Source organism: Vicia villosa, linkage group LG6 (genome assembly GCF_029867415.1).
Source record: "Vicia villosa cultivar HV-30 ecotype Madison, WI linkage group LG6, Vvil1.0, whole genome shotgun sequence".
In the NCBI taxonomy this organism is placed as follows: domain Eukaryota; kingdom Viridiplantae; phylum Streptophyta; class Magnoliopsida; order Fabales; family Fabaceae; genus Vicia; species Vicia villosa.
The window spans coordinates 123,352,417-123,366,981 of record NC_081185.1 but is presented as its reverse complement, the minus strand read 5'-3'; the positions used below and the strand labels follow the sequence as shown (position 1 = coordinate 123,366,981).

The 14,565-nt window shown below is 31.1% G+C and overlaps 1 long non-coding RNA gene across 1 annotated transcript; it reads right to left on the bottom strand.

Annotated features, from left to right (window-relative positions):
* Window positions 1-2,654: 2,654 nt before the first annotated feature.
* On the bottom strand, window positions 2,655-3,630 carry LOC131612266 (uncharacterized). Its single transcript, XR_009287331.1, has 2 exons — window positions 3,601-3,630; window positions 2,655-3,145 (listed from the first exon to the last, which is right to left on the bottom strand). It is a non-coding gene; the product is annotated as an uncharacterized LOC131612266 (long non-coding RNA).
* Between the last annotated feature and the right edge of the window lie 10,935 nt (window positions 3,631-14,565).

Sequence of the window (14,565 nt, the reverse complement as noted above, 5' to 3'; positions counted from 1 at the left end):
ATTATTGATCCCTCTTATTTTTCCGTCTTTTAATTTCCCCTTCCCCGCAGGTGTTTATTGTAATAGCTAGGACTTTTATTTTTCTGCTTTTAATTTCTGCAATTTTAAACTGCGTGGTTAGTAATCTTAGGGAGTGCAAGCCTTGAACTGAATTAGATCACTAACTTTACAAGATAAATGTAATCGAAGTTAACCACGTGATTGTGCACCCACACACCTTTAGGGTAATCCCTCTGGTTGCCTTGTTGCCTTATTATCTGTTGCCTCTAATTGTACTAAATAGTCAAGTCCCTCGATTCCGAGGATACCTAAAGCAAAGGTCGCCTTATTCGTTGATATCATCAATTTTTTCCCTCGAAGTTGCCTCGGTAAAACATGATGATTGTCCCAATTGCTAAGGTATCCTCGCATGATGCCTAAAATGACTATTATATCCTTCCCTTAGATTACCTGCCCTCTTTATGGCAAGGGATAGTCTTGTGGCAAACGATAACTTCTCAATGACCCTTTATATCCAATTGAAAGACTTCCTGCCCTCTCATGGTATGGATAGACCCTTTCGCCCAAAAGACTTAAAGAACAAGAAAGACGAACTCAGGGTAGGTAGTTCTTAATTGCTTGCTCCATTCAAATCAAAATCAAATGCTTTTCACACCTCCTTTTCAAGACGATTTCCAAAAGACTACGCTTATTTACAAGCTAAAGTTCTTATTCAAATCTTTTCTATACACACACGAAACTTTTGAAACGATTCAAACAAACAAAGTGAGCTAAGCAATTAAGAGCCCATGGATAACCATGGATACAAAGGGTGCCTTACACCTTCCCTTTGTATAACATACCCCCCGAACTCAAAATCTTTCAAAGGTCTTTCCTGTTCTTTTTGCCTTTCCTAATTGGATAAAATAAAAGTCGGCGGCGACTCTTGCTATCCGCAACATTTCAATAAAGTCAGTTCACCGTATTACAACAATATTTCAAATACTCATCTTCATAATAATGCATAAACAAAAACAATCATATTTATACGCAATAATCAGAGATACACGACAAACCCTTATAAATGACCCAACCTTACACACACAGAGATAATTGACACTCTCTCACAATTCAGAATACCACTAGAGACTAGATGTCATGACATCTTGTCTGACATCACAGAACCAGCAACATAGTAAAAAAACACAAACACAATTGAGAAAAATATAGCCCTGAGAAAAAGACAACCTTATCACACAAGCACTATGCTCCCTCTGTTACAGTAAATAGAGTAAATGTACAAATAAATTTTGAAGCACACATACATTTTTGGAAACATACAATATCAGATGGAAGGACAAATTTCTTGATTATCTTCACGTGGTCTTCCACTCCACCTTTTACCCCTATCAAAAATCATTTTGCACTTCTTGTTGTTGTCACATGTTTTTGGAGTGTTGACACTAAACTCCTTTGACACCCCCGTAGAACACGTCTTCTTCAAACCAGCCATTTGATCTTGTAGAAATTTTTTATTCCACCCATTAACAATTGCAACTTGTGTAGGCTTATAATGCATCAGAAAATAGAGAAAGAATACAGTATATGTTACACTCCTCCACATGTGTAATTGCTATAACTCCTCAATAGTGCAAGTTCCTTGCCCACTGCTTATGTTCTCATTTTGATTACATATGAGGCTTTATTGAACATAGCAGTCAGTCGTTTCTTAGTATTTACATGCTCCAGAATAACCATCCCGCCTCCAACAAAATTCCTAATGAGGTGATTATGACTTTCAGAGTTATTGTTCCAGCTATGTTAAATTAAATATTTGATCTCATTCAAGTCTTCACAGTGTAATGTCATGACATCCTACTTTACATTACGTTCTTTCACCATTTGTTTCATCCACACTAGTTGAGAGCAACTTCTTCTTGTTTCACTATATTCAGCTTCAGTAGTACACCAAGAAGCACATATTTGCTTCTTAATAAAACAGAATACACTCTTACTTAAAAGCTCATGAGTGAGTCATAATGAACAATGAACAATCAGTCGAACTATATGCATCAAACCAGATACATGAGTAAATTACAAAGAACAAACGAAACCCTAAAAGATATTAATCCTCATTCACAACTTCGTGATCTTCTTAGGTTTAGACTCCTCCTTTTATAAGCCACTGCAGCCCTTGGGATTGGATATTCAGTCTGGCTATAACCTTCTGCAAATCCAATCAAACAAAATCATATCTAATCAAATCTTCAAATGCAAGGCAAAATGTTTTGACATCAAATCAAGCAAATGAGATATTCTATTATCTCTCCACCTTTGAAATAAATCTTCAGAGAATCCAATCTTCAATACGCTGCTTGATCCACAAAACAAATCTTCTGGAACAATAGAAACAGATCTTCTAGAAATAGAAACAACACAGGCTGCAATGTTGTAGCAACATGTCATGACATCTTGCTGAACATATTATTTTACCAAAATGCAGCCAACAAACCAAAATCTAACAAAAGTTAAGTCAGATAAAGTCAATTATCAGTCATTAATTTAAGTGCTAATATGTGGAATTGAAATGTTATTATGCCGATTTTTATGTCAGATAGAAATGCTAGACCTGTCAAATGTTTCTAACCATGACAATTGTTTAACCAAAACCAACATTTCATTAACAAACAATGTAGTTCATTATCTACTTCAACAATTACATTTCATAACAAAATAAATATTAAGCATAAAGGAGATTAAAAACATAACATTTTCAAATTTCTCAAAAGTTTCTTTGATTTAAGTTTGTTCTTCAAATTCTTGTTCTTCTTCTTTGAATCTTCATGGATAACCTTCAAATAGCTCATTGCTTCCATAGCTCCCAACTCTGAGTTTATAATAGTCTCATATTTATTCCACCTTTTGTTCTCATGTCTTCATCTCATATGAACAAATCACATGTCTCACCACTCCTCCAAAAGGGACATCTCCAAATAAGCCTTTCTTTATTTGGTCACTTCTTGCATCGGTACGAAACCATACGACCATCACACCCACATAAATTTTCAGCTCGAGATTTTATAGAAGAAGAAGACATAGAAATGCATTTGGTTGAGTTTATCTTCAAAGACGATATTAAAATGAGAAGATTATCGTTTATGCATTTCTGCGTGCAAGATGAAGGAGAGAAGACAAAGTTAGGTTAGGAACTTAGGATAAAATGAATTGAAAAGATGACTTTTGCCTTTACGTATTCCGAGAAGTAAAAAAAGTATTTTAGTCAATATATTCCATAATGTCCATCAAGATTAAATGAAAATTTTAAAACTTAATCCATATGTATTACCACGTCATACTCTATTAACTCTACTTGACGTTAGAGATTAAATGTAAAAATCACTCTTAAAAAAAATATTTTAAAATTAAAAACGAAATTCACAATATTTTAATATTTTAACATGAGTATGTATAATTTGTTCGCATTTGCAAACAATAACAACGTCAGCTACTATTTGCAAGATCATATAAGATATACCAACAAATTGTCACTCAATTTAGAATCTATTCTATAGTTAATTTTTAGTTTTTGTAATAAAAATGTGATAAAATGTGAGCATCTACCATTATTGTCTGAATTAGATACCATCGTCCAAAAATGTTAGAAAAAACAAATTTGTGTTAATATTATCATAGAATTATTTAAATAACACCATCATTTGCCCTTTGACTCTTACCTAAAAACCTGTCTTTTTAATTTCCGAAAGATAAACGTATTATTTTCTTGCGTAATTGCCTTACTTCGATTTTTTTCTTAGATTTAATTTTGTTTTGATCACTTCAATAATTCTAGTTTCATATTAAATTCAAAAAGGTGTAGCAAAAAAATATGTAATGGATACATTTACCCAAGAAACAAACACCACAAAATAAATAAATAAATAAATAAATAAATGTAAACAACTCATGGACACAACCTAATTGCTCTAAAACTTGAAAATATTTGAGTTGTCACAGTCCCTTCAAATTGAGTTAACAACACTTCATCAATTCAAGCATTCTCAGTTTTTGGCATCACCCTCTTTATTTTCCAACTATCATCATTGATGTATTATTCCAAAACAATTCTTTTTTTTATATATTAGCCAATCATAAACAAACAAATACACACACACTCTCTCATCATGCATCATCTGGTCTCTATCATATATCATGGTATTTGACTGAGTAATCAAACAATGATGTAACCAATTACGTGAACCTGTTACAATGGGTACGATGCACCATAACACACCAAATAATCAAAGAAACCTTTAGGCAAAAATATTGTATTTTTCGACTCAATAGGCAAAAACATAGAAGCAAGAAATCATGTGTGCGTTAGATGTGCAGTGTTTAACATGTTTATGGACCTGTAACTCGCAATTAATATTGTCATTTACTACTTGGGATTCATGCAAAAATCAACCAAAAAGAAAGTGTATACTCCATATTTTGTCATTGTCAACGTCAACTACATCATCATGCATGTACTTTTTTTATTACATGTTTTTGGTAAATATAATTTTCTATCAATTTTGTAATCATTTGAAGAAGAATTTAACGAATTGTTAGGATATTTAAAAAGTTTTCAAAGAAATTTTCATAAAAGAGTTATGAATATTTTATCCAAATTAAAATTTATACTACCTGTAACGATTTATAAGCAAATAATCAATATTTCATATTTATTAAAAAAATATTTTTTGTGTTTTTTTAATATATTTTACAGGGAGATGTAAAAACACTTTCAATTAATTATTATTTATAGAAAAAATGAGAGAGAAAATAAATTAAATATAATTTATATTTTATTTTATTTTGGAAAATGTGCAATTTTTATGATAAAATACTTAAAATAAAATTAAAAAAATTTTGCTTACAATTTATAACAAGAAAAATATATATTTTTTGCTTTAAAACTTATAGGGAGTGAGTTTAATATTCTTATTTATATAATATAATTATTTTAAGAATATTTCAATAATAATTATATATTTAACGTTTAAAAGGGAGCTTTAATATAATTAACTATTTAATTATTTCACAGTAATGTCATTAAGATAATTCTTTTCACTAAGCTTTTTCATAGGAACTCAGTTATAAAAGAGAAAATAAACAATTTGAGTAAATTAAAATTTTATTTAAATAAAAAAATGATGTCTACAAGTATCAAGAGTTTTTATTTTGAATTTAATTGGAATATATTGACGGTGTAAAGAAGTTTTACACTGTCAGTGAATCACAACTATTAATTTGTTGGAAGTGTTTGGCTTTTATTTTAATTTCTTAAGAAGTATTATAATTGAGTAGTTGTGATTCATTGATAGTGTAAAAAAATTTACATTGACAGTACATAGCAATTAAACTCGTTTATTTAAAAAAAAATTGTCTTTCCCAACACAAAACATTTTTTTATTCGGTTTTCATTATTTTTTTATCTATGCAAATTTTATTTATAATAAAATTGATTTATAAAACATTATAAAATATTTGAATTCAAAGTTTTAAAATAAAAATTAAAAATAAATAAATATTTGACAAAAATATTTTTAAAAATGTACATGCATGAAGTAATTGACGTGGACAATGATAAAATAAAGCAATTAAATAACTACAAACATGAGTCATTTTGCTAAATATTTTGAAAATATAATTAAATCATTAAAAAAACAATGAAATAAAGAATAATATAGATACTAAAATAATATCGGACCAAAGTGTATTATCTATAACATATATAAAGAGAATACTTTATTTTGGTGTAGTCTATTTTTTTACCATATTTACCCTTACTTTAGTGTGTAATTTACATAATTATTTCCATTGAAACTACTGCATAATAATTTCCATTGAAACTACTATTAGTAATTTTCACATAACTACCTACTATTAACTTCCACATAGATTTTTAAAAATCAAATTTAAATAAAAATACTATTTATATTTTCTCGGACACGCATTGAAAAAGCGGACAGACGGGCACGTGGATGCTAGTAAATATATAATAGGAAAGAAGATGCAACGACAACATAGCTAAATGAGAAAGGCAAAGTACCTTTTACATTATTGGACACGGTTCGGTTCTTTTTGTTCCGTATTGAAATAAGGGTTGATTGAAAAGAGTGGACTCTGAATCAGTTACGGTGGTTTGCGACTTTCGATATAGTAAAGAGGGAGATAATGTTAAGAATAATAATTCAAGTGTGAGTTAAAGTCTCACATTGATTATAAATGTGGAGACTTGAACATTTATAAATGGGAGAACCCATATACATCTATCATCTTAAGGTTTTAGGTGAATATGTGGTGTCTCTCTAACTTATGTGTTGCTCTTGACCCGTTGTTAAATGCTCCTCCTCATGAACTAACAGATGGTATCATGAGCCCTTGGTTCGTGTAAAGGGACCGACTTACTTGTATCGAAATGCCCATGAAGAGGTGTCAACGACGATACAAGTGTATGGACAAAAAGAGTTTCCACATGGGGGAGCCTTGTGGACTTGAGAGGGAGTGTGTATATAGACAAAAATAGTTTCCACTTTAGAGTCCCACATTGGTTATAAATATGGAGACTTGAGCATTTATATGTGGAAGAACTCATACACCTATCACCTTAGGGCCTGTTTGGTGCGCATGGTAAGAGACAGGATAGGATATCTGTATCATATCCTATCTCAATCCAGTGTTTGCTGACACAACGGGATAGAAACTTATCATATCTTGCCTCACTAGTTCAAATTGTTATCCTAAATATGAGTTGGGTTAGAATCCAGCAGGATAGGATAAAAAAATGATTTACTAATTTACCCTTATAAAATATAACTTAAAATAAAAAATTAATTATGACAAAATATAAATAAAAATTAACTTGATAGTAAATTAAAAATATTAATAAATAATTAAAAAAAATATGTATGATTGTCGTAAGGATAATTTTTTAACTTAATAAAATATAAAATTAGAATTTTTTAAAATAAATTAATTATTAAAATTTTAAAAATATGAATACTAATTTTATTTTTTAGCAAATTAAATATATGTTTTTGCAAAAGTAATTTTCTCATTTACATATTTTATATATATATATATATATATATATATATATATATATATATATATATATATATATATATATATATATATATATATATATATATATATATATATATATATATATATATATATATATATATATATATATATATATATATATATATATATATATATATATATATATATATATATATATATATATATATATATATATATATATACACACTTTCATTTTGTTTATCTAACATATATATTTGAATTCATAATCTTTTCAAGAAAAATTGAAATTATTTACTCAATAGTATTAATGAGTTTTTATTAATTATTGAAAATTATTATTTTTTTTACCAATTTATGAATTTTAAAAAATATATAATTGTTTTACAAGTATATATTTATTGTTTTGACAGAGAAAAAAAATATTAGTTACTACAAGTTCTTTTTCTTTTTTTTGTTATTGACGCAAGATGTGTATTATTTATAAAAAAATTCAAAATATATGTGTTTTTTAAAGGAAAAAAAAACTTGTGTCATAGTTTTGATGGAAAAGTATAAAAATTTATTAAGATTCAATGTTTGGGGATCTTCATGGGTACTGTGTATATTAGTGGAGATGGGGAAAATATTCCTCCATGGAGAGAGGATTGGAGACACTAACAAAATTATAGGGTCGGGCGGGGAGCGGGGAAGCATCCTCCGCACATTTCATGCCTCGTTGACATCCCTAATTACATATTCATAAAAGTCAATTCTTATTTACTTTATATCTATTTTTCTTAGACTTGGGATATTCATTAATAAAGTGTCCATGTTCTTTGCATTCACATTAAATGGCCTTTTTGTTATCTTCTTTATTGCATATTAGATCTTGGAGCATCTGAACTCCTTGATGGGAAATTACTTATCCCTTGTGGCCCATAGATGTTGTACTTGTTTGAAAGCAAATGGAAGCTCATCATCTTTTGATACTTCTGCATGATATTCATCTTCTAATTCTTCACCTTGCATAGCCTTATTCTTCTTCCTTTTTTAATTTAAAGAAATAAAATTTGGTTTCCTCTAGGGTTCATCTTCGTCAATATATATTTCATGACTCTAAAGAGAACTAATGAGGCCCTCAAGAGCTAAGTTATCTGGATCATTTTCTTCTTTAATAGTTGCAACTTTTGATCCTCATTCTTTTGGCTAACACCTAAGGATTTTCTTAACATGATCAACAATAATATAACTTTTACCCAATACTCTGAGTCTTGAGAATAAAGTTTGAAATATAGAAAAATGGCTCTCCATGTTTTCATCTTCTTTAAAATTGAGTGACCTGTACTTCTTTATTAAATCATTTGCTTTAGATTATTTCACTTATTTGTTCTCTTCATGGTTCAAATATAGTGAATCAAAAATAATTTGTGATGATTAAGTGTTCACATTGTTATCATATTTTGTAGTGTTATTATTTCTAAGGGCCTTGCCTAGGGAGATGCCTTTATATCTCCCAAAAAGAGGGAGTGAGTGAATGTCTCCCAAAGGAAGGTATCGACTCTCCCCATGGAGTTTTCTATCGCCCCATCATGGGAAGCGTGGGATAAGGCGTTTCATGGATAGAGAGAAAGTCAAGGTCATTACTGACCCACATCTCCCTTGGAAATAGGCGTTCAACGGTCAACCATTGACTAAGGGGCAACTAACCTTTCTAAGAAAACCCTAGGCCCAGAGGGTCTCCGTAAATATCTCTCCCCTCAAGGGGGAAAGACAGACTCTAAGTTATACACGCTCTCTACAACCTAAGGAGCAACACATTCATCATAATATTAACATACAATGCTTCTCGTAGAGATTCAACATGGAGGCTAGTGTGATATGTTTAAAATGTGCAGCAAATGTGATCGATGAAGTAAGAGATGTTGCCTATGTTTGAGAATTCGCTGCCAAACACAGGGATGTGAGAAGGTATAACTCCAAAGTAAAGCCAAGAGATATGCAGGAGGGTAACTTGGTATTGAAGGAATTGGTCACACTCATACAACAGGAGAAGATATAACTTAACTAGGATGGACCCAACTACATATATTAGAAATTCCCCCATGGAGCATTAAAGTTGCAGGAACTAGAAGGGCCGATTCTGCCTAGGACCTGGAACACTTTTCATCTTCAATATTATTATAGTTAGAATTATTTATATTCATTGACAAATACTATGTGTATGTACTTTTGAACAATTATTTAATTATTTAAGAGGAGTTACACTCCACAATCTCAACAAAGACAAACAAAAAGTCACCATTATAATCACTGAATAAGCCTCCATATGAAACAAAGGAAGGAGAGAATGAACCATTTGTGTTACACTTCAACCAACCATCATAGGGATGATGTTAGAATACTTTAAGAATCATGGGAGCTTTTGGAGGATGGATGTTGATTTTGAAAGTTTTGATGATCAAAAAATCTGTAATTGAAGAGTTAGATGTCTTCTTGGTCATGCTCCCTATGAACGAGACTTCTAGTGCAAGAAATTATTGTAGAATCTTGCTTGGTTCCTAACATGCCAAATCATATTAATGATGGAAGTTATAGAAACTTGAATAACTACATTACATTAGTTTTTCCAGCTCTTAGCACAAAGCATTAGAATTTCTAGTGTTATTAGTGACATGCATGCCCATGAAGGATGAAAACCAATGCCAAATTTTGGAAGCATATGGACAAAGGAAGAGTAAATGCTCAGTTGTTTCCTGGTGCGTCAAATACATTTAGCACATAGAAGGAACATTACAATCTCTTAGAGAGATGTTGTCATTTATGGGCTTTTTATTATGATAAAGCCACTAAACATTGAAAGCTTTGGAAAAAAACTCTATATGTTATTAGTCCAGGATTGAGCTTATTTACTAGTAGATTCAAAGGAATAAGCCTCTTTCATGGAAAATTTTCTTGATGTGGAGTGAGTCTAACCCTTACAATCCTCATTTAGGTCTAAAGTTAAGGTAAATTGACTAGCAAGTAGGGGCAGATTGGGAATCAAGCCGAGTATATTCTTAGCAAAGGACCATTTGCCATTAGTTGAGAATTCTGATACAAATGTGTCGAGGTTGATCAAGATGTGATTCCAGATGACATCAGTGAAGGGAGGCCCACAGTATGGCTGGTGCCAAAAGTTTATGTTACAACCATTACCAAGAATAATTGTAGTGTTAAAGGCAACAATGTTCCACTCCTTATTTATGATACTCCAAATAGAGGATGAAAAATGATGAGAGATGCAAACATTGTTCCTAAGAGACCCGCCTCTAAGCAAAATGGCCTAGTCCTCACTATAATTCATGACCTCCCTGCAAAGCTTCAAGTTTGAGGCCTCATTTAGCACCCTGGGGGTTATTAGTTCTAAGCCTCCTTGATTATAGGGAATGCAAACCTTCTTATAAGCCTAAATAATTAGCTTATTTTTCTTAATGCCCCCTGCCCAAATGAAATTCTTCCAATATTTCTCAAACTCTTTAATAAAGGACATAAGCCAAGAATAAACATTGAAACTATGCACAAGCATAACTGAGATTGTTCATTTCATCAATTGAACCATGCCGACAAAGTTTACCAAGGAAGATTTCCAAGAATTAAATTTAGCTTTGATTTTGTCAATTAAAGATCTAAGAACAATAGTTTTAGGCTTGCCTTTAAATATAGGCACACTAAGGTAAGAGAAGGGAAATGAGTCAGTGTTGTTGATATATTTTATGTTGAATTCATCTCTGTTTATCGTTGTTATAACTATAATTACTTTTTATATGTATTTTAGGTATTTCTTTATTAGGTTTAGGTTATTCAAAGACATTTGCTTCTTTCAAATGTGTTAATGAGTATATAGTTGATGATGACGATAATGATAATGATGATGATAGTAAGGTAATGTAAATATTACTGTTGGCTAATTTCAAGTTTTAAAATTATTTTTGCGTTTATAGATATAATTATGTCTTTAATTTTTGTAGGACAAAGATTGTGAAGCATAATTATGGAATGGTGAAAAAGACCTCACTAGGAAAGCCTAAAGCCCCTTTGATTCGAGAAGTGTTTTGGACTCTTCCAGCCAATCCTTGGGTTAAATGTAATAGTGACGGGGATGCTCTTGGTGCCCCTGGTTCAGCGGCTTGCTGTGGCATTTTTCATAACCACTTTGCTAATTTTATGGGCTGCTTTGCTACAAATATTGGCACGTCTTTTGCTCTACATCCGGAACTTACCGGGCCTATGACAACAATAGAAATTTTTTAAGCAAAAGGGCTGGAATTACCTCTGGTTAGAAACTGACTCCAAGATAGTGTGCAAAGCTTTTTCGAACTCCTCGATCGTCCCTTGGAAACTCAAGAACAAGTGGTCGAACTACCTTATCATAGCTTCCAATATGACTTACAGTGTCGCACATCTATCGTGAAGGCAACTTCCGTGCTGACATAATTGCCAATATTGGTCTCTCTATCAACGACGACCTTTGGTGGGACTCTATTTCAGACCCGATCAGATCTGACTTTACTCGTAATCGTTTGAGTTTTCCTTCTTTTTCGTTTTTGTAATGGTTGAGGGTTTTTTGGCTTTTTGTCCCCCCTCTTTTTGTATCTCCTTTGATTAATGCATTTGCAAGTGTTGCTCCTTGCACACCTTTTGTTAAAAAAAATCAAAACCAAATTAAATATTATTGTTCTTTAAACCAATCTTGGTTCAACAAATGGTGCGAACACTAGAAGGAATTTTGCACCTAATAATCCTCAAAGGCTTTCCCATATTAATGGGCATCCAAGGAACCAAATCTAGATAGAGATGAAGACTGATATCCTCGAGATACTATATACTAATCGTTTCATTGGATTATACTACAAAGATCCTTATTCTTATCTTATAGAATTTTATGAGATTTTTGGTTCTCTTGGTGCTTATGAGACTGAAAATGGTAGGTATATAGACAAACCTACAACGAAAATCAATAATTGGAGCACCTCGGAAGAGAAATTTCCATTGTGGCTCTTTCCTCACAACAAAATCATAGATGCAGTGACTACTATTGTTGTCTTTTCTCAAGGTTCTATAGAAACTTTGTGTGAGGCGTAGGAATTTTACAACTCCATGTTGAGTAAGTGTCTTAACCATTTATTTGATAAGACCGCTAAAAAACATACATCCATAAGTGGTTTACAGCAGCATCCAAAACTGTACTTGATATTACACTAGGACGATTGTTGATGTAAAAAGGTGTTTTTTATGCTATACAAATAATAAAGTTCATGACTTCTAATGACCATAGGATTGAATACAACATAAGCACTTTGTAAAATAAAACAGGGGTTTTGAAAATAAATTCCAGAGATGCAAACCTATCCTAACACATGCTTTTAACCAACAATGTTAAATAACTTACCAAGACTAGACTAATGGTCAAGCCTATTCTTGTAGCAATGTCCATAGAAAAAGGTTCAACATTTTTCCTTCAAAACCTTTAGGATGCACATATCCGTCATGTAGTAGCTTCCATAGATTTAGATTTGGAAAATAAATATATAATTGAGCTTATAGTTTCACTACAAAATGAAATTGTGATGTCGGTAGTAGTGTTATCCTCATTCTTTTTCATCTGTGTTTTTATGTTTTTTGTAACATTTTCAATTTATTGTAACTTGATTTATTGCTTTGATTAATTTAGTTGTAATCTAATCATTTGTTATAGATTGTATCTCATGTCTCTTCTTACATTCAATAAGTTATATTTGATCCATTTCAACGTGTTTTCTTATCATGAACAAGTTAGTCAAAAGTCAACATGTGTGTGCCTTGAATCATAAGTTAGAAAACATAAAACATGGTGTTTTTTATGCTTGATTCGAATTAAGCATAAAACTGATTTGAATGAAAAGTTCATTTGTAAATCATGATTTTGGATTTGTATTTTTTATTCAAATAAAGAAACTCTCTGACTTGAATCAGAAGACATCATGACTCGAATCATGATTCTCTTTGACTCGAATCATGAGCACTTTTTTTTTAAATTAACAATGATTCAAATAAAGTAATTGCTTGACTCAAATAACATGTATCACATCATGATTCAAATCAAAGCTTTCTATTTCCCAATTTTATCACCTCAATTTAAGTCATTCGTTCCTCTGATTCAAATGAAGATTGTAAAATTTGACTAAACTCAGTGTGCATTTTATCTCACTTTTATGCCTAACCTCTATCACCTATATAAATTCTTTTTGTCATTTTCTCTATAATATTTCTACAGATAAAATTTATTTTTCTTATACATTCATAAAAAATTGTTTAATGAATTATTTTATGAAGAAGTAAGATAAGGATTCATATTTTTAAAAAATCTCGAGAAAGACCCATGTTTGTCCTTCCTTTCCCTAACATGTATTCTCTTGTTTCAACCTTGTGAAAAACTTCCTAAAACATTGTTCTTGTGAGATCTATATTGTGCTGTGTGAGTTTCTTTAGATAATCATCATCATCTCTAACCTTAAACCAAGAAACAATTGTAGTGGTACTCAACTCTAAATATTTATTATGAATGATAGATCTAAGGTACATTAAGGAAGCTAATGTTTTTTTTTAAAATATTTTTGTTATGTGTATCAGGATAAAGAATTGTTTTGTGTCTATGGTATCTGGATATTAATTTTCAACAAAGAAAAAAAGTGTTCTCTATACTACATTGAAGACTTCAGTATAATTGTGCAAAGATTGTTGCAGAACAAAGTTAGAAGTTTCCAATCATTCTTGAATAGAACAAAGGCTCAAGTAAGGAACTAATATGTCCGAGTAAAATTAGATGCGGAACAAAAGCTTGGAGCAGGATCTTCTTGGTGTAGCAAGATTTTTGCATCAAGATCAAGTAAATATCTTGAAAGTTTGGTAGTTTTAACGTTACGCTACAACATAAGGGGAAATTAATTTAGACATGTATTTGGCCAAAGAATTTCGTTGGCTTGTAGTGCTCAATGTTGTTGATTATCTATCAGAGCAAAAAAAATATTGTTTTAACTTTTCAAAATAGTGGAAGATCCTATAAATTTTTAATGGTGAAACCATTTAAGAGTAGATTAAGCTCTAGCAAGGACTAATGATCTAAACCACTATAAATATTTTGTACACCCTCTTTAAACTTTACTCTTTGATTTATCATATAGATACTGTATACTTAGACTTTATATTGCTTTTTTAGAAACTTCACGCAGTTTGGATTTGCTGCTTTTGTAGCGATTTCTTGTGTAAAAGTAGGTATATGTTAGACTAAGCCTCTGGACGATCTCCTTGGTGATCAAACCTAGAAACTATGATCACAAAATCAAAACCCAAATATCTTCTCGCCAAACTTAACTACCCTCAAAATAAAATCAAGGAAAGAACACACAAATCTCCTATTCTAAAAATCGAAAAGTCTTTATCCACATAAAACTTCAAACCTAAACGTCCACCACCCAAGCACCCAAAGAACCCACCACC